The following is a 23,491-nucleotide window of genomic DNA, read 5'->3' as shown; positions in this document are numbered from 1 at the left end:
AAGCAGGGAGCAAGCGTTACGGGTAATTCCTGTGTCTCAGCGCTGCCGCCATGGCATTATTATTACAGGAGAAGTGCACCAACGAGATTACAGATGGGGAGCCAATAAAAGTAAATGTGGGTTGTTTATATTACGTGAGATGTAGGAGAGGGATCTATTTTAATCCTCCCTGCCTGTAGCTGCCAGCAACGCGTAGCTCAAGCAGCTCGCTCCTAGCTCCGCCCCCTGCTCTCCTTCCTGCTGCACTGTACTCACTGTCACAGGCGCCACTACACTCGGGAGCGGTTGGTTCTGTACTCAACGCCACAGCAGTAGGAACGGCTTGCAATGGGCAATGGGGGTTATTCAGACCTGATCGTTGGCTGCTAATTTGCAGAGACTTGCAACCAGATCATCTCCGCCCCGTCAGAGTGAAGTCCTGCCCTGTGCAAGGCTTGCAAAAATTGAGTAACCCCCAATTCACTAAGAGGTTGTGTAGAATAATTCGGTATTGTCACAGGGCATTGTACCTCTCTATCTAACGGCAGCTTCACTGGCGGATCATTGTAACCTTGCGTGCTTGGGTGACGGTTAGTAAATACTACTGCAAATATTTCACATTCCACTGTATTCAATTGCTGCTGTACTTGTTTGATAGATAGTGAGGGAAAAGTCTGTTCAAGAACTCTGGGGTGAGATAAAGAATGGTGTTCAATGTACAGTATGGTAATTCAGGCTTCCATCAGAAACTGGGGGGGTCCAGGACAGATACAATAGGCAGAGCACCCCTTGTGTGCGCTGCACATACTGTACTGCCCTCGGATCGCATCGCATCACATCGCACGCAAATCGCATGAAAAACACATGCGTTGCGAATTGCGATGCAATCCAGCCCATAGCGGGTGCGATCATTGCACCGTGTATGGGCACTTTAAGTCACCAACCTAAATACATTATGTTTACCAGGGGTGGCCAAACCGGATCACAAGATCTACCAACAGTCCATGTTTTCCAGACAACCTAGCTTAAGCACAGGTGTAAACCATTACCAACTGTTACAGTTTCCAGACCACCTAGCTGGAGCACAGGTGCCGTCAGTACCATCAGATTTCCCAGAAAACCTAGCTGGTGCACAGCTGTAGTCATTACTAACTGTCACATTCCCCAGATCACCTAGCTGGTGCACAGGTGGAGTCATTATTAACTGTCACATTTCCCAGACCACCTAGATGGTGCACAGGTGTAGTCATTACCAACTGTCACATTTCCCAGACCACCTAGCTGGTGCACCAGTGCAGACATTACCAACTGTCAAATTTCCCAGTCCCCCTAGCTGGTGCACAGGTGTAGTCATTACCAACTGTCACATTTTTAGCATTCACATGCTGCATTCATTCCTAATTGACACATTCTACAGATCCACAGGTGGCTGGAAAAACAGGGACTGTTGATAGATCCTCGAGGACCGGTTTGGCCAACCTAGATGTAGATTGCAGATGCTGGTTACACCGGAACTCTATGATAATGACATCACTGGCACAAGTGGAAGAAGTCCATATAAACTATCATTATATAGTGGGCCAGGTGATCAAGTGCTGCGGGGGGCGGTGGCGGGTGGACGCACCCATGGGATCACCCAGCATTTCATGGGGAACGCTAGGCATTCCCCATAGAAATTCGGCAGTGACACAGCTGCCGGGGGCGGGCAGCTGACATGTACTGTTCCCGTACAGGGAGCACGCAAAGCTACGGCATCTGAGAGCAGCGGGAGATGTTAAAACACACACACATGTTTCGCAGCGCCACGTGTGGACCAGAATAAGGTCCACAGTCTGTGAATTGGCAGTTAGGAGCTGATTGGTTGGTTGTTTATCACTCTCCATTTTATCACTTAGTACATCTGGCCCTGTGTCTGTTAGTGTTGTTTGGTTGTGGCTTCAGTTTGTTCAGTGTCTCCTACAGCTTCATTCTATGATTTTTTTTTTTTTCCTGGAATATATACAGTATGCCCCGTAGCTGTCGTCCAAGTACAACTGCTCAATAAAAACCCAGCACTCGGCAGCCTGGTGATACACAGCAACCGCTGAGAAGCACAGACTGCAGGAAGAGGATTCTAAAGCCCTGTATTTCATTTAAAGTTTAATTTAAATCAAAGCAAACCCAGTATTGTAATGGCAGTGACCAGCAGAAGCTGTATTTCACATGACCAAAACCAGCATTTCGGGGTGACCTTTGTCTGTCTCTGGGAAAATAAACCAGTCGGGACTTTTTGCGTTTACAGACATGTTACCCTCCCTATAACATAGGGGAATTATGTCTATAAAAGTCAGACATGAACACCAATGATTTATTTCCGGAGCTGGATGCCAATGTCCATAGAGGATGCATACAGTCTCTGCCAGCAGCCTGGCAGTCTTCTCATACCAGGTCATTTCAGGATACACACAGTATGTACTATACATACTTCAAAGCTCAGAGCAAGGGGCACAGTGCTACGGCGAGTCTGATGGAACATTAGCAGGATCTATAGTGTGATATGGCACAGACTGGGCACAGACTGGGCACAGAGGAAGCTTGCCACTTCCACAGCACATAATACAAATATGATAATAATCAGTGTTATCATCAGAAATAGTTCTATAAAGATTTTAAACATCTTTGAATCTTGTTCTATTTTAGCAATAGCAGGGTATGGGGACCTGCGCTAATGGAGTTGTGAGGGGTAGTGCGTAAACAACTACTGCGTAGTACATAATAGGATGCGAGTGGTGTGCGGTTTCTACATAATTACATGCACCTATGGTATAAATGGAGACAATGTACATTGCAACATAAAGCATTTATTATGTAAAATACCTAAGGTCACAAGGCCGTATATATTGCAAAACTCAGCGCAATATGTGTGTGAAGGGAGGGGGTTGGTGTGTGGGGGGGGGGGGGGGCTTAACTGGGTAGCCGCAAGTCTGATGGTGGGAAAGGTTAAAAGGGGAAATAGGGTAAAGTCACTGTGGTGGTATATGTGATGAGCTTTGATAACAGGGCAGAGTCACAGAAAGGACTTGTTCTATTTTAGAACTGGACAACGCCATGGTTTTGACTCTGCAGTGTGCTGGCTCATTGCAATTGGCACGCAAAATGTCCTAGAGTAGAGATGGTCAAAACGGGTCACTAACGAGAGCTGTGACCCAGCAGATCAGTCCGTGAAAAGATCCGGATCTTTTACACAAACCAACGGTTCACTTTGAACAAAGGGGTAATTTGATAATAATGAAGCATAATTTGTTTTACAAAAATTTTTTTTTTTTTCCTTTTTTTTTGTAAAGAGTGAGCTGAACAAATAAGAACATACATGACCGAGTAAAACACTGATCGATGGCTGGGTGCAGAATCGCCATCGATGGCGTCTGCACCGATGGCCATCCCTAACAGCAGCAGCCTTGTTATTCTTTCTTTTACTTGCAGTAGCAGCAATCAACTCAAGTCTCCGGAGTTAGTACATCTCAGCTGCCACAGGTGGCAGTGCTGAGCTCAGGCAAATGCATTGTAATGAAAAACGAAACTGAAAGTAAAAGAACGACGGGTCACCTTTTTGGGATCGGCGGCTCCCTCAGTCTTTTATGGGATCCATCCAAAAGACCCGCTTTGTTCGCGAATGACCCATCTCTATCCTAGAGTATGGCAGAGAACCCCGCCACAGAAGGTCCACTTGCTTAGTGACGCCAAAAATGGACCTTTCTCTAAGGAGATTAGTTGGGCATGTGTGTGTGTGTGTGTGTGTGTGCTGCGTTGCCTGAGAGAGGCAGCAAGGGGCCATTGACTCACCAATCATCTACTGCTGCCAGCCAAGTGGTGCATGCTACGGCCACCAGTTCTGGGTCCTTATGTCAGACTGTAGATGTTCCCAGCAACGCAGAAGTCCCGGCATGTGTCCAGCTTCTCCTTCCTGTGTACGGACTAGACCAGCCATGGACAGACTATGGCCCTCCAGCTGTTGTGAAACTACAAGTCCCATCATGCCTTGCCACAGTTTTGCTATTAGGGAATGCTAAAACTAAGGCAAGGCATGCTGGGATGTGTAGTTTCCCAACAGCCTGGGCTAGACCTTATGTCATCTACCTCAAGAAGTGTGGTCAGGGCTGCCACATGGGCTTTTCATCTCTTTCATAGACCTGCTTACTGTCATGGCTGCTATGGCTTTGTCATCCAAGGAAAAAAAGATGGGGTGTTGCCTAGGCAACCAAACCGGGCGCTGGCAGGGGGTGTGACGTGAAGCAGCTACTGGAGGAGGTGAGAGCAACCCCTCAGATACAAGAAATAAGGAAAAAGAAAAAGGAGCACAAATACACCAATGAATTCAAAATATTTAATTTAATAACACTTAAAAACAATTTCAAATACACCTCAATGCAGCAGGGGCAAAGATCCGTTCCTCTGAATACCGACATTAGTCCACATGTAACTCCAATAGGGTAATTGTTGGATGAGTGGAACAAATGAAAATCCCACAGAGGGGCCACCAATATGACAGTCTCCGCAAATGCAGATGGGTTATAGTTATAGGAGATTTAATTCCATTTTAGGATGCATGTCAGCAAGTGTTTACAGAAGGTGGTGAAGAGGAAGTACAGAGGTGGTGCATTGGGGGGGGGGGGGGGGGTGGTGGTGGAGTGGGTGGACAAGTTCTGTTGGTTGGGCCGCTGGTCCAGATCCGGGGTGAGGTGCAATAAAGTGCTGGAAGGGTGTCAGAGGTACAGGTTTCCTGGCATCCAAGTGCAGGTTTGTCAACTAAGGCTTAAGCCAGGCACTCCCAACCTCGCTCCTCAAGGCACATTACCAGTACCAGGTCTAATTATACCTAGGCGTCAGCTAATCGAAATAACTGAGGTACTGATCAAGCCATCTGTGCGCAAGCATGGAAATCCTTAACAGTCAAGACTGTCATGGCAGAGTTTGGGAAAGTCTACCATATAGGGTGACCACCTCATCCCTTTAATTCCGGACACATATTAATTACACAGGTTCTGTGGCAGTTTAAAACCAGGTGAAATGGAGTTTTGAAGTCAGCCAGCCACAGGACCTGTGTAATTAATATGTGTCCGTAATTAAAGGGATGAGGTGGTCACCCTACTACCATAACCATGTTCTACCGCAAGTAACTTTGCCCCAGTGATACTTTCCATAGGATACAATCATTTCAGGTCAACGAGATCCCGCTGACGCAGCTCATTCGTTCAAAGGGGCTTATTTACTAACATGGGAGCGCTATTGAAGATGGGATGTTGCCCAAAGCAACCAATCAGAATCTAAGAGAATAGGTAGCATCGAATTGGTTGCCCATAGCAACATCCCATGTGAAACAGGACTCCCTTATTAGTAAATTCCCCACCCGTTGAGTCAATGTGGCCTTCATACCGAAGCTGGAACACACAGACCGCAGAGCCTTTACCAGAGGATTGGTCACAGGCTTTCGTAAGGCTTGGACTTTGCACCTTCTGACCTTAGGATTCGTACATGGTGCACATTTTCCAGCTTACAGGAAGTTTAATTTTATCTACAATTTAGGTCACATTACTGGAATATAGTCTTCTGTAAGATGTGTGGGAGGCTGATCTCACTGGACATTAGTTGTGTAATATCTACATTTATTTTCCTTCTATTCATTTATTGCAGCATCACTGTACTATATGCCGTAATAGTGTTGTACATGGCGTGATTGTACACCAGGGGTGGCCAAACCTGTCCTCAAGATCTACCAATGGTGCATGTTCTCCAGGCAACCTGTGGATCTATAGTAGGAATGAATGCAGCTGGTTTGAAAATGTGACAGTTAGTAATGACTGCAGCCAGGGCCGGCGCCACCACTAGGCAAATCTAGGCATTTGCCTAGGGCGCCGGCCACTGGAGGGCGGCATTTTGCCCCCCCCCCCCCCCCGTGCCGCCCGGGTACCTGACCTGTGGCGCTGTGTATTTAAAGCTGGCGGCGGAGGCAGCGGGGGTCCCTGCAGTCCATTAGAAATAACGAGCGCTATCCGCCGGGCTATGCGGAAGCGCTTCTGTTGTGAAAACACTGGCAGCACGGCGCACGCTGATCTCAGCCAATCAGCGTGCTGCCAGTGTTTTCACAACAGAAGCGCTTCCGCATAGCCCGGCGGATAGCGCTCGTTATTTCTAATGGACTGCAGGGACCCCCGCTGCCTCCGCCGCCAGCTTTAAATACACAGCGCCGCAGGACAGGTACCCCCCTCCCCCGGCACCGGACAGCGCCGCAGGACAGGTACCCCCCTCCCCCGGCACCGGACAGCGCCGCAGTACAGGTACCCCCCTCCCCCGGCACCGGACAGCGCCGCAGGACAGGTACCCCCCTCCCCCGGCACCGGACAGCGCCGCAGGACAGGTACCCCTCCCCCGGCACCGGGGCACCCCCGCCCCGACTCGCCTAGGGCGCTCTGGTGCCTTGCACCGGCCCTGACTGTAGCTGTGCACAAGCTAGGTAACCTGGAAAACGTGGACCGTTGGTAGATCTCGAGGACCGGTTTGGCCACCCCTGTTGTACACAGTTCCCTAGGGAGATACAGGTTTATAATCATGTTGGCTTGAGGAAAATGTTCTAAGGACCTGCTGCATGAGTAAATTTGTTAATGACCATCCCTCATGTGGTATAGACTTGACCAAATGATCCTCCTACTGTAGGGCTAGCTCAGTCCCCTGGAAAGGAGATGAATTGCCATACCTACATGTATGTATTCTAAAGTCTTCTGCAGATTTTCTCTTCAAATAATTTTGATGATTACATTTCACAAGGATTTATTGGAGATCTTTTTTATTTTTTATTTGTTTTTTTAAAGGTCTTCATAGTGAAACCACTTGCCCACTTTCAAGAGATGTATTCCAGAACATGCCTAACCCCCCCAAGGAATTTCTAGTACCAATAAATAAATCTTTACTTTAATAAAAAGTCCCTAAACTGGCAAAATATCAAGATGCCTTCATACTCCCGCAGCTACGTGATTGGTCGCTTGGAAGGGCCTTGCTCCCCATGAGAATCCCTGGCAGAAAGGTTAAAACTATGCAAAGAAAAAAGAAAAAAAAGCTCTCACCAGATTCAAATGCCAAAGGTTGATCGTTTTTTATGGTGCATTTAAAATTTATTTATTTTTTTTTGCTTGTCCATTTCATCAAAAACAACATAAAATGTCTGATCTAATGGGACCATGGGTCCATATTTGGCAAGAGGTGGTTATCTTGGGGCCTATATCAGCATAAATATGAGCGTTTGCAGCGGACTGAGAGTAGTCGCCCAGAAAGAAGGAGTAAGGGCCCCGTGTTAATTTGCAAGAGAATTGCAAATGGATCGCTAGTTGCTATTCCCTCGCAAATACATACGCAATTCCCAAACTATGAGAGAGACTGTAATTTGTGCAAATGTGAGCAGGTCTTCCACTAATCTGTAACTAAGACCGGCTAGAAGTGGCAACACTGAAGTCACAGATCCTCCCCCAAAACACCTGGGTACACCTGTGTTTTTTTCTGACACACCAAGAAAATGTGAAGAGGATAGTCAAAGAGAAGACTAAAAGGAACCAATAAGGTTTTTTTGGGGCACGCTTATAAAGAAATCATGTAAGGAATAGATGATAAATATTAAAATATAACTTTTAATGGTAAGCTTTTAAAATAGATTGTGTTTAGAGCTCATATAAGCACACCCTGTGAGTATCTTAAGAACATCCCACCGATAATCGGCTAATAACTTAAGAATTGTTTTATTCGAAAATGATTTAGATACACGTTTGCCAAATAACCTTGTTTATATATAATTTGGTAATTTATAGGTGGCAAACGTTTAACACACAAGACACATCCCACCACCGCTTTATCTTCAAATGGGGTGTCGGTGCCGTTGGAATCAAGCAGTATAAAGAGATGGAGGGATAGGATGATAGTTAGATAGTAGGACTGCACCCTTGAAAACACAGCAGACGTACTGTCCCAGTTGTTGAATACAGCACCAGAGATTCCCTATTGGTCTCCCATATAGGTACTGATCCGGCCTTTCACTGCTTAGCTGCTGAGTTCGGGTGGATTTCAGGTGACCCAGGGGTGAATTTATGAAGCTTGGAGAAGTGTTATCTATCCCCATAAAGAACGTTATGAGCAAGGTGATAATGGTTCAGTCAATCAGCTCTAACCTGTCAATTTACATATTGTAGCTGATTGGCTGAACCATTATCACCTTGCTCATAACGTTCTTTATGGGGATAGATAACACTTCTCCAAGCTTCAAAAATTCACCCCCGAGTGAAGTATGGCTGTATAAAATCCTTCTAGGTATTTCCGGTGCCAGTTAGGGGTGAGCCCAAGTGGGCTTCTGCTGTTCGTCCAAATCAGTGTATCCCATCCCTGTTACCATATAGCATTGCAGGGATGGTCGCAGAAATTCAGCGAATGAGAGAGCCCCGAATGAGGATAGAACTAGACAAATGAGGTACTAACAGGCATCATCCCCATCTCTGCTGTCCACCATCATACTTGTATTGGATGGTTGATGAGAGTCAGTGGGTTATGCGATAGCGCCTCTGAATTTATATTGAGGAGAGATGTAAAAATGTATGGATGTACCCACGGTCTAGCTTGTGGAAATGTGTTCCTGGTATCTGTGTACAATCACTTTGGACACCAGGGTCACACCGGGTATGCTGAGTGGGGATTTTTAGACTGTGGACAATAATTGTATAGTTCTGTTGTCAAAAAGTACACAGTAGATACTAAGGGTGACATTCTATGGATTGAGATAAATGCGCATGTTTTTATATCGCACCACATCGCCGATATTCGCCCTTTTTAAAATCGCATTTTTTTGTAATAATTTGCATATTTAATGGGATGCGCTTTGGAGGCTGAAAAGTGCGAAGTGTTGCGATTTGCGGCGAAGTGGTGCGAATTTAAGTCACAAAAAAGTGCGATTTCTTCCGCCGGTCATGTGCGAGTTTTGGACCAACCGGAGTGCGATTTACAAAACTGTCTCCGCATGACTAAGAACCCCCCAACCTATTGGCACACCTCTGTCCCCTCCATTATGCATCACACCCCCTATATAAAGGGGCACTGGCGCCATTTCACTCTTTGATAGGAAGTAAGGAGCATGGAGAGGAGCAGTGGCAGTGTGAGCAGAGGAAGAGGTGTTGGTGGCCAGAGGCGGGCTGGGCCGGGGGGCAGAGTGCCACATGCCCCCCAGGCCGGTATGACTAGCTGCTGGCTGGGCTGCTGTGTGCATCTTGCACACGCTGCTGCAGCCCAGCCATCACCGCTGCAGCCGCCGGCCGGCGGCCACCTCCGCTCCGTCTGTCCAGCACACTCCCAGCTTCCTGGCAGTGGCCGCACGAATATAGGGTGACGGCCTCTTCCAAAATGGCCGCCACCTTATAGGAGACAGACACTAGAGGTACTGCTATACCTCTAGTGTCTGTAAGAAGAGAACAGCGCGGCCAGCGCTACCCGGAAGTGCTTATTCGGGTAGCGCTGGCGCGCTATTTAAATGGCACACCTTGGTGACGAGCATGTACCCTGGCTCGGCTCCCCCCTGGCAAAAAATCCCCCTGACAATAATAATACACCTGTCAAGAAGCATGTAACCCCTGGCAACAAGAGATATAGGTAAGCAGCATTTATATGGTATAATTATTTAGTTTAATGGGCATTACAGTATTGGCATTATGCTTAATGGGCATTATGGCATTTGGCATTATGTTTTATGGGCATTACATTGTTGGTATTATGTATAATGGGCATTATAGTGATGGCATTATATTTAATTGGCATTATGGTGTGGCATTATGTGTAATGGGCATTTCGGGGTGTGGCATATGTAATTGGCATTACAGTGTGTGGCATATGTAATTGGCATTACAGTGTGTGGCATTATATGTAATTGGCATTACAGTGTGTGGCATTATATGTAATTGGCCTTACGGTGTGTGGCATTATATTTAATTGGCATTACAGTGTGGCATTATGTGTAATGGGCATTTCGGTGTGTGGCATTATATGTAATTGGCATTATGGTGTTGGCATTATGTGTAATGGGCATTACGGTGTGGCATTATATTTAATAGGCATTACAGTGTGTGGCATTATATTTAATTGGCATTACGGTGTGGCATTATGTGTAATGGGCATTTCGGTGTGTGGCATTATATGTAATTGGCATTATGGTGTTGGCATTATGTGTAATGGGCATTACAGTGTGGCATTTTATTTAATAGGCATTATGGTGTGTGGCATTATATTTAATTGGCATTACGGTGTGGCATTGTGTAATGGGCATTTTCGGTGTGTGGCATTATATGTAATTGGCATTATGGTGTTGGCATTATGTGTAATGGGCATTACGGTGTGGCATTATATTTAATAGGCATTACGGTGTGGCATTATGTGTAATGGGCATTACGGTGTGTGGCATTATATGTAATTGGCATTATGGCATTGGCATTATGTGTAATGGGAATTACGGTGTGTGGCATTATGTGTAATGGGCATTACGGTGTGTGGCATTATGTGTAATGGGAATTTCGGTGTGTGGCATTATATGTAATTGGCATTATGGCGTTGGCATTATGTGTAATGGGCATTACGGTGTGTGGCATTATGTGTAATGGGTATTACGGTGATGGCTTTATGTGTAATGGGCATTACGGTGATGGCTTTATGTGTAATGGGCATTACAGTGTGTGGCATTATGTTTGATGGGCTTTATGTGTAATGGGCATTATGGTGTGTGGCATTATGTTTGGGCATTATGTTTGGGCATTATGTTTAATTGGCATAACGTCAGTGATGGCTTTATGTGTAATGGGCATTACGGTGTGTGGCATTATGTGTAATTAGCATTACAGTGATGGCTTTAGGTGTAATGTGCATTACAGTGTAAATTTTTGCAGCGCGCCTCTGGCGCGCACTTTCCACATTTCTGTTATCCGTGTGTGTGTGGAAGGATTGTTTAATCCTTGCTGCAGACTAGATGGGAGAGGATAGGGTGGTGGAACGATGGCGATGGGCCACTTGCTTGTGTTGCCCCCCAGGCTGAAAGTTGCCAGCCAGCCCCTGTTGGTGGCAGAGTGAGGAGTGGCAGAGTGAGGAGTGGCAGAGGAACCAGTGGCAGAGGGAGGAGTGGCAGAGGGAGGAGTGGCAGAGGGAGCAGTGGCAGAGGGAGCAGTGGCAGCAGCCAGCCAAGTGGGAGAGCCAGCAGTGTGGCAGGCAGCATGGCCACAGCAAGGCCAGCCCCAGACCAGGCCCTGGGCGTCCAGCCCCAGCAGGAGGAGGTGGAGGATCCGCTGGCATCACCATCCTATAGCCAAGACCTTGACCATACCCCACAGCAGCTGCAGGAGGGCCACATGTCAGAGGTGGAGGAAGATGGAGGTGTGGAGGAGGAAGACACTGGCATGGAGGAGGAGGGGTACATGGCTGGAGTAGAAAATGAGGAGGAGGAGGAGGAGGTAGAAGCTGGCCGCACAAAAAGTGGCCGAAAGGTCAGATTTTCCTATGAGGAAAATGCTGCGCTTGTCCGGGCTATCATGCCTGTGTTTGACCGGTTACTTGGCAAAACTCACCACAAGACCACTGCACAGCGCAAAAGGGCTATGTGGAAGGACATCACCCAGGCGGTGAACGCTGTAAGTCAGCACAAGCGCCTGGTCAGAAATGTCAAGAAGAGATTCAATGACATCAAAAGGCAGCTGAAAAGTAAAATGGCCATGGAGTTGGAGGAGGCCACCAAGACTGGCGGAGGAAGCCCCACCACTGTCTGCTACACGTCCTATGAGGTGAAGTTGAAGCGCATCATACCCCCTGAGGTCCTGCCTGGCATGCACGTGGCGGATACCGGTAGGCCACAAACGCCATCCAGAGCTGGTAAGTGTGACCACATGCAATCTTAAACATACATGGCAATGTTTTCAAACTGTAATGTTCACTTGAATTGTTATGCTAAGTAAAGTGCTGCTGTGGAACTACATAGCCCAGCAAGGTCATGCACAAGAAATTGCCTGCTCCTACTTTCAAATTGCTCATAATGCTGGGCCTTGTAGTTTCACAACTGCTCATATTGATCAACACTGTAACATTCTTTCTAGCAGCCTAACATGTATGTGGCCAAAAACACAGAGGTGTACTGGTGGTTTACCTGCCATGACTACATACCACAGATTATCCAATAGTTGTCATGTGTACAATAGTTTAATAATACTCTAACAAAATAATCAGGTAAAAAACAGATGTCACATAATGTGGGGACTAAATAATGCAGTCCTTAACCAAAGGAAGTATTGTCCATTAATGTCATTTCAATGCATGTTTGCCATAAATGCTTATCCATTGCAAGGTCCATAATGGCTGCCCATCTTTCCTTTCACAGATTGTCCATCCAGAAGTGCTCACGCATCCAAGACAAGAAGGCCCGTTGCTGCAGAATCTGTGGAAGCAGGTAAATGAACAAAAACACACCATTACACATACAGTCAGAGGCGTAACAAGAACCTCATGGGCCCCATAGCAAAGTACCCTCAAGGGCCCCCCCCAGCGATGGGGTGAGTAGGTGACAGCGATTGGGGGAGAGAGTGAGGGACGGTGACAGTCATGGGCGTAACCAGCACTTTGTGGGCCCCATAGAAAAATATTGAAAGGGGCCCCCACACACAAAAAATTGTCACTGGAAGGTCAAAGAGTGAGGGAGAGACAGTGAGTAAGGGTGCGATGGATCGATAGTGAATGAGAGAGGGTGTGAGGGAGACTGAGAGAGAGGTTGTAGGGGAGATGAAAGAGAAGGGGCGAGAGAAAAAGATAAAAAAAGGAGGAGGGGAAAATATGAAAAAGTGGAGAAGGGGGATGAGAAACTGGGTAGAGAGAAAAGAGGGGAGATCGGTCAGACAGAGGTTGGGTGAGATAATCATAATCCCACTCACAGCAGGTCTCCCACTCACTAGCAGTTACTGCCAGGTTTCCTATTCACTAGCAGAAGTGTCTCTCCGGGGCAGCGGCGGCAGGTTCTCTAGGGCAGCAATGGGGTCCCAAGGGCAGCGGTGGAGCCACGGTCTCCAGGGCAGCAGCAGTGATGTGTTCACCAAGGCAGCCACAGCGGCAGGGGCAGCGCCAGGATCTCCAGGAAAGAGTCAGTGACGTGGTCTCCGGGTCAGCGGCGGTGACAGTCTCCAGGGACGCAGGGAGGCAGCGCAGGGGATTTCAGGTCACACATGCGCCGGCTCTCCAGTCCAGTGTCCAGCGCGGCACAGGCAGTTGTGCTGCGCCTGGTCTCCTGGTTACACAAATGGAGACACAAGACAACGGCGCAGCCACTGCCCCGGCCCGCGCTGTACTATTTTTTTTTTTAAACTTGGAAAATAGATTTAAGAGGGTGCAGGGGATAGCCAGCTGGTCTATCGGGCCCCCCCAGCCCCCGGGCCCCATAGCAGCGGCATCCCCTGCACCCTCTGTAGTTACGCCACTGCATACAGTACACACACCCATGTCACATCAACAATATCTCACACTACATTAATCTCCTGCTGCTACATTGCAACTGAAATGAATGTCATCTGAGCTAGGCATGTGATATATTATTCATGTCAATGTTACATGCTGTATCGGGGTACATGTGTAAGTACATAACACCCCTAGGTATGTGCGTCCAGCATCTCAAGCCCTTTCTAAAACAGTACAGAAGAGAGTCTGGCCTATATATGCATCAGTACTTACCTCCTCATCTGTATCCACAGGTACTATACAACTAGGGACAGACCAAACCGATTCTTCAATAATGGTGTTAGACGAAATGGACATCATTCTTGAACCCGTGGAGACCTTTGCGGCAGAGAAGGAAATACAGACCTCATCACAGAGTGATCTTCCCCCAAGTGGGGTGTCTCCCAACCCACCCCACCCACAAACACACCCCATACAGCAGCTTCTGCTTCCCAAGTAGCTTACTCCTTGGTCAATTTCAAGGAGAAACAAATAGAATTTATGGCCTCCCAAAGCCTGCAAATAGGTAACATCCAGGGGTACATGCGTGACACCTTTCTTCAATTACGAAAAATTGCACGTAGTGTACGGGTAGGTGTAGGCACTCATGTGCGCATTGCTAATAGCATTGACACCCGTTTTGCAGATCTAACTTCTGCTGTAAGGGAACAGAATAGCCATATTGGCAGCCTTGCGCAAAGTATAGCTGCACTAAGCCAATCATGCACAGCGCAGACCAATGCCTTACTAGCTATGCAGGCCCAAATCCAGCAGCTGGAAGCCAATGTGGGAGGTGGCACAGCATCCACCCTCAGCAGTGTATCCAGCACCCCAATAAGTGGCTCCCCCACTTCCCCACCCCGTCGGAGTATTAGGACCCGTGGTGGCCTGGGTGCAGGTTCTAGAAGTGGTGTAGGGTTGCCTGATGGTGGGAGAAGATAGCTCATATTTTTGATAATTTTGTAATTTGCAATACATCTTGTTACATCCCCCGACAGTTTTAATGTTTTACTGACAAAAATGCAGATTGCTTCTGACATAGTATACTGCAGTAAAAATGTCTAACCGCATACCATTGTGTCAGTGTATAATTTATCAACCAATTGATGTGTAAATTATGACATAGTGTAATGGTATATGACAATGGGATTGCTGTAAAGTAGTGTGGGGTAACTCCTGGCCCGTCAAAGGTTGTGGAACTACATATTCCAGCAAGCTCTGACACTCATGGTTTGGACTATAATGGTTATAGTGTGTCAGGGCATGCTGGCACTTGTAGTTCCACAACACCAGTGAGCCATGTTTTACAGCAAACTTCATTCATACATGTATCAAATGTACTTACAAGCTTGATACCAGCAAGGGATAGGTCAGCACCACCATCTGCATCCGTTGGGCTCTGTGTATTAGGCTAAATGTGGGTGGAAACAGATGGTATTGGTAAATAATTTGTTTATGATTACACTTACAGCACAGGTACATTTTGGAGTACAGGGCACATGTGCTTACCAGAGAAGTAACGGCTGATGATGTATGTCCGCCACAACTTCTTTAAAGCAAGTAACACTTGAGTAAAATGCTTAGAGAAAGTGGCCTGAGAGTGGAGCCTGTGGCCAAATAGTAGAGGGCACACATTAATTTGGCCAGACACTGCATAGTTGGCTCCCCCAAAAGGGTCCAAATCATCTCTCACCTGCTGATATAAGTCCAACAGGTTAATGCGGTTCAGCCTAACCATCCCCACAACCTGTTGATCCGAGAGGGAGTCCAGGTACAGGCGAGCACGATCCATACGTGGGGTACGCAGTAGTCGGGGGGCTACCTGGATCTGGCGCGCAGCTTCCTCCCTCCTACGCAGCTCCTACAAATGGGCCACATCACAAATAAGCAACTCCAAACCACTCTGCAAAATCTCCATGTCTCAAACCCTCACAGGTGTCCTTAATGATGTTGGGGTTTATGTAGGGGTGTTTCTGAGTAAAAATGAGGGCACCTGTGCTGAAATTAACCATGTGTGCACTTGACCAAAGTGAGTTCTGGGCCAAATCGCCCAACAGAACCTGGTCTGAAATAAGTGCGATTATTAGACACCTAAAAAGTGCGATTTGCGAAAACGCATTGCATTAAATAAGCGATTTGTATTATTTTCTGTACGAAAACATCTGGATGCGATATAAATGCGAATTTATCACGCACTTTTGGTCCGCATGCTTTAATGCACATAATATGCGATTTCAGACCCTTTGCGCATCCTATTAAATAGGCGATTTGACGGAAAAATGCGATGTCGCCATTTTGTTTACTAATTAACGCCAAAAAACACACATCTCATCCCATAGAATGTCACCCTTCGTTTCACATTACGGTACTTGTTTCCAGCACGGCGCCCGCGATTTTGATCTCAAGCATCGGGACCAAAAAAATCGCGTTGATCGCATCGCATGCAACCAAATCGCATGCGATGCGATTGACGAGATTTTTACATTGGAATCAATGTAAAATGGTCCCTGAGACCCAATTTTACATTGTGCCCAATGTGAAAAGCCCCCAAAACCGCAAATTTAATTGCATAGCCCCGCTCATGGGTGAAATGCCCCCCCCCATTGTTAACGCCACCCCACTATTGACGCCAACCCGAAGCGTGGCGAGCGCAGCGAGCCCGTGAGGGGCGGCGGTACGTGTCCTCCGACCTTTTCATACCCCCACTATCCACATCGGCGTGGAGTTGATTTTATAAACTGTGGCGAGCGCAGCGAGCCACCGAGCCCAAAGCGTGGCGAGCGCACGCGCATAACTTCACCGGTATACGCATGCCCTCGCCATGCTTCGGGCTCGGTGGCTCGCTGCGCTCGCCACACTTTGTAAAATCAAGTCCACGCCGACGTGGATAGTGGGGGGATGAAAAGGTCGGAGGACGCGTACCGCCGCCCCTCGCCACGCTTCGGGTTCACGTCAATAGTGGGGTGGCGTTACCAATGGGGTGACATTTGACATACTTTAAACACACGAGGGTGCATATACAATGAGAAATTGGGCCCATTGGCCCATTTCCCATTGTTCCCTATGTAAAATCGCGTTGATCGCGTCGATCGCATCGCATGCCATTATAATGGCATGTGATGGACGCGATCAACGCGATTTTCTTATTGCTGGCAATAAAGCCCGGTAATTGACAGAATATTGCGTTCATCGCGTCGATTACATACCTTAAGTACCTTAACTTAAGGTATGCGATTAACCCTGACGGGCGCCGTGCTAGGAAACAAGTACCCACATTACCATTGAAAAATTGCAGTTTGAGGAGAATGCACTGCTGATGCCAACACCTGAGTAACTATGATCAGAAATAGACGTTTGGATCAAGTATAGAGATTAATGCCTAATGTTATAAACAATTCCTAGAAATAAAGACTTATTATTTAGAACCACAGATTGGTGCAAGCAAGTGTATCAACCTGAGATTTATAATGGTAGCCTACCAAAGTTATTTGTTACAGGGCATCACCATGCATGTGTATATTCAAATTGTGTCCCAGCAAGGATACAGCGAGAGCAAAAAGATTCTCAAACTGCGTGCTCTACTCTACCACGCTAAGTAATAGAGCTAGTTGGCAAATGAGCCAGTCACTATATATTATAGACTAGGTGATTCATCGCGCCCTACGGGCGCTCTTCACACCGGCGTAAGGGGCTGCGCCCCCTTAATTTGTGAACGTTTGTATTATGAGAAATATGGTTAGATTTGTATGACAGATGCCTGTATTGCAACTTGAGTTATAGGTGAAATGTGTTAAATAGAGAGCATATGATGTGGAAGGGGGTGTGTATTGTTTTGTTTAATTAAAAAGCGGTTACAGAGTAAGATGTACATTGATAGTGTGGATGGTACAGTGACATTTGTGGGTGTGGGGGGGGGGGGCTGTGTGTGCATGTTGTTTAGGTGTGTGTGTGCAATAGTATAGTAGGGTGTTTCTGAGTCAGCGGCTCCCCACTGGCGGAGGTCACGACACAGGAAAACAGGAGGCTGGGTAGTGATAGGGGTGTGTGGGCATAAGGGGGACTATAGAGGAGGGTGGGAGATACTGTGCAGCTTCTGCCAGTGGGTGAGAATCCAGCGTGGCAGTACAGGAGTACAGGATGGTGGCCCTTAGTCAGTGTCTCCTCCTACTGGGTGGGAGTTAGGGTGCATGAGAGCAGGAGGCTGGGCTATGAGGCATGATAGGGGCATGTGAGCAAAACAGCGTCAGCGACTCCCCAGTGATGGAAGTTACGGTTCAGGAGAGCAGGAAGCTGGGTAGTGATAGGGGTGTATGAGTATACGGGGGACTAAAGAGGGGCTTAGGGGTGCCGTGAATTGCGGGAGGGGCACGGGGGTGCTGTGAATCAAGGGAGGGAGGGGGCGCAGGTGTCAGCAAATCGTGGGAGAGGGCGGGGGTCCGCAAAGCGCGCGAGGGGGCGTGAATCGCGCGAGGGGGGGTTGCGAATTGCGGGAGGGGGGGTGCGCGGGGGTGACGTGAATCGTGGGAGGGGGGCGTGAATCGCGGAAGGGGGGGGCGCGGGGGGTCCGCGATTTGCGGGAGGAGGGGCACGGGGCGCGATGAATCAACCTAGTTGGTTATATATTCTTGTAGAAGAATGGAAGGATGTTGCTGTCATTCAGAATGCATTTACATAAACAGTAATAGTAGCAGTAAAAGATCTGACAAAACACCTACAGTAAAACAGAACAGGTGTTATATATTATACAAAGAATTGGTTGATGATGTCTAGGTTGACGTGCACATAGTTGTCACTGGAAAAAAATTGGCACAAGAAAAAATCAACACAGAAAGGTCAACACATGTAAATGTTGACATAAGTGTGGCACTTCATTGGTGTCCATGTCGACACATAAAAATGAATATGAAAACATTCAAAAAGTGAAAAATAAATCTTCAATGTCAACCTTTTTCATTGTCGACCATAGCCATGTCAGTGTTTTGCATGTGCCATTTAATCGTGGGGTTGCCGTGAATGGGGGGGGGGGGGAGGGAGGTGGGGGGTGTCTGCGAATTGCGCGGGGTGGGGGGGTCGCGGGGGGTGCCGCGAATTGCGGGAGGAAGGGTGGTGGGGGGTTGGTGACGTTAATTGCGGGAGGGGGGTCGCGTGGGGGGGGGGGTACCGCGAATCACGGGAGGGGGTCACTGGGGTGCCGCAAATCGCCACAAGAAAAAATCAACACAGAAAGGTCAACACATGTAAATGTTGACATAAGTGTGACACCTCATTGGTGACCATGTCGACACATGAGAATGAATATGAAAACTTTCTTAAAATGAAACATAAATCTTCAAAAACTCATGTCAAACTTTTTCATCGTCGACCATAGCTGTGTCAGTGTTTTGCATGTGCCATTTGATCCTGGGGTTGCTGTGAATCACAGCGACTGGGGGGGGGGGTGTCCACAGGAGGGGGGGTGGCGGGGGGTGTGTGCCATGAATTGGGGGAAGGGGGGTCGCAGGGGTGGGTGCTGCGAATTGCGGGAGGGGTGGGACGCGGGGGGTGGGGTGCCCCGAATAGCCGGAGGGGGGGTCGTGGGGGCTGGGGTTGCCGCGAATTGCGGTAGGAGGGGTTTGCGGGGGCGGGGGAGCGCGCGAATCGTGGGAGGGGCCCCGCGAATCGCGGGAGGGGGGCGGCGGGGGGTGCTCACCTGGTGTGTCTGGTGAGTAGCTGTGTCTTTGCTGGGTAACATGGGGAGGCAGAGGGTGTCTGGCACTGTGCATACCTCCCAACATGACCCATGCCAGGAGGGACACAATGCTCTGCCGCTGGACTTTCTTCCTAATGTATGATTACCTCCATCTGTGTTGAACAGGTTAATTGATAGGAAAGGTGCTTCAACACAGGTGATGGCAATCATACATTAAAAGAAAAGTGCAGGAGCAGAGCAAGGTGTCCCTCCTATGACTGTGGGCTCACTGGGCTGGTTCTCTGTCATGTGAGTCAGAGGCTCCACCCAGCGTTAGACAGATGTAGCCAAATATATAAGAGATTCAAAAAAAGAAAAATAAATCTTAAAAAACTCATGTCAACCTTTTTCATTGTCGACCATAGCCGTGCCAGTGTTTTGCATGTGCCATTTAATCCTGGGGTTGCCGTGAATCACGTGCGGGGGTGGGGGGGGGGAAGAGAGGAGGTGAGGGGTGTCCGCGAATCACGGGAGAAGGGGTCGTGGGTGGATGCCGTGAATTGCGGGAGGGGGAGTCGCGGGGGTGTGGGTGCCGCGAATCGTGGGAGGGGGGGGGGGCGGGGGGTTGCAGTGAATCGCGGGAGGGTGGGTCGCAGCTGCGGGGGGTTGCCGCAATGACAGGAGGGGGGGTCAGGGGTGGGGAATCGCGGTAGGGGGGGTCGTGGTGGGCACCGTGAACCGCGGGAGGGGGGGCCTGGGTTTGGAGCGAATCGTGGGAGGGGGGGGCGCGGGGTGCCGCGAATCGCAGGAGGGGGGGTGTCACGGGGTGGGGCCGCGAATCGCGGGAGTCACCGGGGGTGCTGCGAATTGCGGGGGGGGGCTGCAAATCGCGGGAGGGGGGTCGCGGGGGGGTGCCGCGAATCGCCACAAGAAAAAATCAACACAGAAAGGTCAACACATGTAAATGTTGAAATAAGTGTGGCACTTCATTGGTGTCCATGTCGACACATGAGAATGAATATGAAAACATTGAAAAAGTGAAAAATGAATCTTGTCAACCTTTTTCATTGTCGACCATAGCCATGTCAGTGTTTTGCATGTGCCATTTAATCGTGGGGATGACGTGAATGGGGGGGGAGGAGGGAGGTGCATACCCAACATGACCCTCTCCAGGAGGGACACATTGCTCTGTTTCTGGACTTTCTTCTTAATTTATGGATTACCATCACCTGTGCTTAAACACCTTTCTTATCAATTACCCTGTTTAAAACAGGTGATGACAATCATAAATTAAGATGGAAGTCCACAAACAGAGCATTCTGTCCCTCCTGGAGAGGGTCATGTTGGGAGGTATGGAGGTGTGGGGCGCTCACCTGGTGTGTCTGGTGAGTAGCTGTGTCTTTGCTGTGTAACATGGAGAGGCAGAGGGTGTCTGGCACTGTCTGTGGGCTCACTGGGCTGGTTCTCTGTCATGTGAGTCAGTCATGTGAGTCAGCGTTACAGCTCCAGACACACTTTGAGTGACAGATGTAGCCAAATATATAAGAGATTCTGGAGTGGCGTGCTCCCGTATGTTAATAATATTGGGCTGGATTTCAGGCTGAGTAACAATAAATTTGCTAATGCACCAGATATAATCTGGCAGATAGTCAACGAAAAGGTTACCAATTACAGAACTAGGTGCTCCAATACAAACACCTGTCTGAGATTATAATCAAAGGAAATATATATGCGCTGTGCAATTTACCCGTAACTCTGCTGTGTGGCAGGGAGACGGACAGTTTAAACAGGTACTGAGATACACTGGTGTATGGCCAATATAGGTATCCTATGCATATCACTTATATTGCTGATATTGAGATCCAAAATACAGGTGTCGGGAAGATAATCATGCAGGGTTTCCCCCGTTACCTACGCCGGCTACAACCGGCGGAGTTTCAGCGGTGCTGTCCGCCCGATACTGGGAGGGCGGGTGTAGGAGTGATGCCACTCCAGTCAGCAGGAGTTCTGATGTGCCGTTAGGCAAGTCTCATGGAGGTGGATAGGGGAGACGGATGGAGCGCTAGTTCCGTTAGCGTCTCCTCTCTCTTCCGACACTGGTTAAAGTGGTGGGGGCGTGTGTCCAGGTGTGTCCTTGTCCTGACACGTGTTTCGCAGGTAGCTTGTTCACAGGGGTGTAGGCTACTAAATAATAAGTCTTTATTTCTTGCAATTGTTTATAACATTAGGTATTAATCTCTATACTTGATCCAAACGTCTATTTCTGATCCCAGTTACTCAGGTGTTGGCATCAGCAGTGCATACTCCTCAAACTTCAATTTTTCAATGGTAATGTGAAACTTAGCATCTACTGTGTACTTTTTGACAACAGGGCTATACAATTATTGTCCGCAGTCTAAAAATCCCCACTCAGCATACCCGGTGTGACCCTGGTGTCCAAAGTGATTGTACACAGATACCAGGAACACATTTCCACAAGCTGGACCGTGGGTACATCCATATATTTTTACATCTCTCCTCAATATAAATTCAGAGGTGCTATCGCATAACCCACTGACTCTCATCGACCATCCAATACAAGTATGATGGTGGACAGCAGAGATGGGGATGATGTCTGTTAGCACCTCATTTGTCTAGTTCTATCCTCATTCGGGGCTCTCTCATTCGCTGAATTTCTGCGACCATCCCTGCAATGCTATATGGTAACAGGGATGGGATACACTGATTTGGACGAACAGCAGAATCCCACTTGGGCTCACCCCTAACTGGCACCGGAAATACGTAGAAGGATTTTATACAGCCATACTTCACTGGGGGGTGAATTTATGAAGCTTGGAGAAGTGTTATCTATCCCCATAAAGAACGTTATGAGCAAGGTGATAATGGTTCAGCCAATCAGCTACAATATGTAAATTGACAGGTAAGAGCTGATTGGCTGAACCATTATCACCTTGCTCATAACGTTCTTTATGGGATAGATAACACTTCTCCAAGCTTCATAAATTCACCCCTGGGTCACCTGAAATCCACCCGAACTCAGCAGCTAAGCAGTGAAAGGCCGGATCAGTACCTATATGGGAGACCAATAGGGAATACCTGGTGCTGTATTCAACAACTGGGACAGTACGTCTGCTGTGTTTTCAAGGGTGCAGTCCTACTATCTAACTATCATCCTATCCCTCCATCTCTTTATACTGCTTAATTCCAATGGCACCGACATCCCATTTGAAGATAAAGCGGTGGTGGGATGTGTCTTGTGTGTTAAACGTTTGCCACCTATAAATTACCAAATTATATATAAACAAAGTTATTTGGCAAACGTGTATCTAAATCATTTTCGCATAAAACAATTCTTAAGTTATTAGCCGATTATCGGTGGGATGTTCTTAAGATACTCACAGGGTGTGCTTATATGAGCTCTAAACACAATCTATTTTAAAAGCTTACCATTAAAAGTTATATTTTAATATTTGTCATCTATTACTAACATGATTTCTTTATAAGCGTGCCCCAAAAAACCTTATTGGTTCCTTTTAGTCTTTTCTTTGACTATCCTCTTCAGTGTATATTCTGAACGATTTTTGGGAGCACCACCAACCAATGATTGCTAATCAGGTCTTCCCTGGATAGCCCTTTTTTCATGTTGGTCATCACCAATTATTACCTCTGATCTTCAATGTAAACGTAATTATTATTTAGCCTGTGCCAACTCACTCTCCATCTACACCAAGAAAATGTCCCAGAAATGTCGGCTTCCTGTCATTCAAATTTAGTGGATTGAGTTTATGATCTATACGCATTTTCTGTTGCGATTTCTTCTCACGCACGTACACTGTGTACGGTAAACATGTGCAGTCATTCGATAATCTGGTATTTCATTAACACATCATTATTGCCACCAAAGAATCCATTGACCAGTAGCGGAAAAATCTGAATGAGCATTGAGTCCATCATTATTTTCAAACACACCCCGTAACATGGTAGTTAGAATCTGATTGGATGGCATTACTTCCCCCCATAATTTGATGAAGCCAAAAAAGTTGATTTTTAATAATCGTTTTAGATTTGAAAGAAAAATTCAAACGCAACTTCTGTGACATTCACCCAATACTCTGGGCTCTTTGCAGTGGACTTTTACAAGATGTAAATGCGGTTTAATTATTTCCACAAAAGCGGGAATTGTGAACCTGGTCTATTTAAATGACACAAAAAAAATGCAAAACCCAGGAATTTTTTTTTTTCATTTTATATTTATTAAAAGATATTCTTGCCATATTACAAGCAAAAGCTGCAAAAAATATGTCCACGCCTATCATTTACAAAAATAGT

Source organism: Crinia signifera, chromosome 3 (assembly GCF_055691185.1).
Source record: "Crinia signifera chromosome 3, ASM5569118v1, whole genome shotgun sequence".
NCBI classification, from domain to species: Eukaryota; Metazoa; Chordata; class Amphibia; order Anura; family Myobatrachidae; genus Crinia; species Crinia signifera.
Note: the sequence above shows the minus strand (reverse complement) of the source record.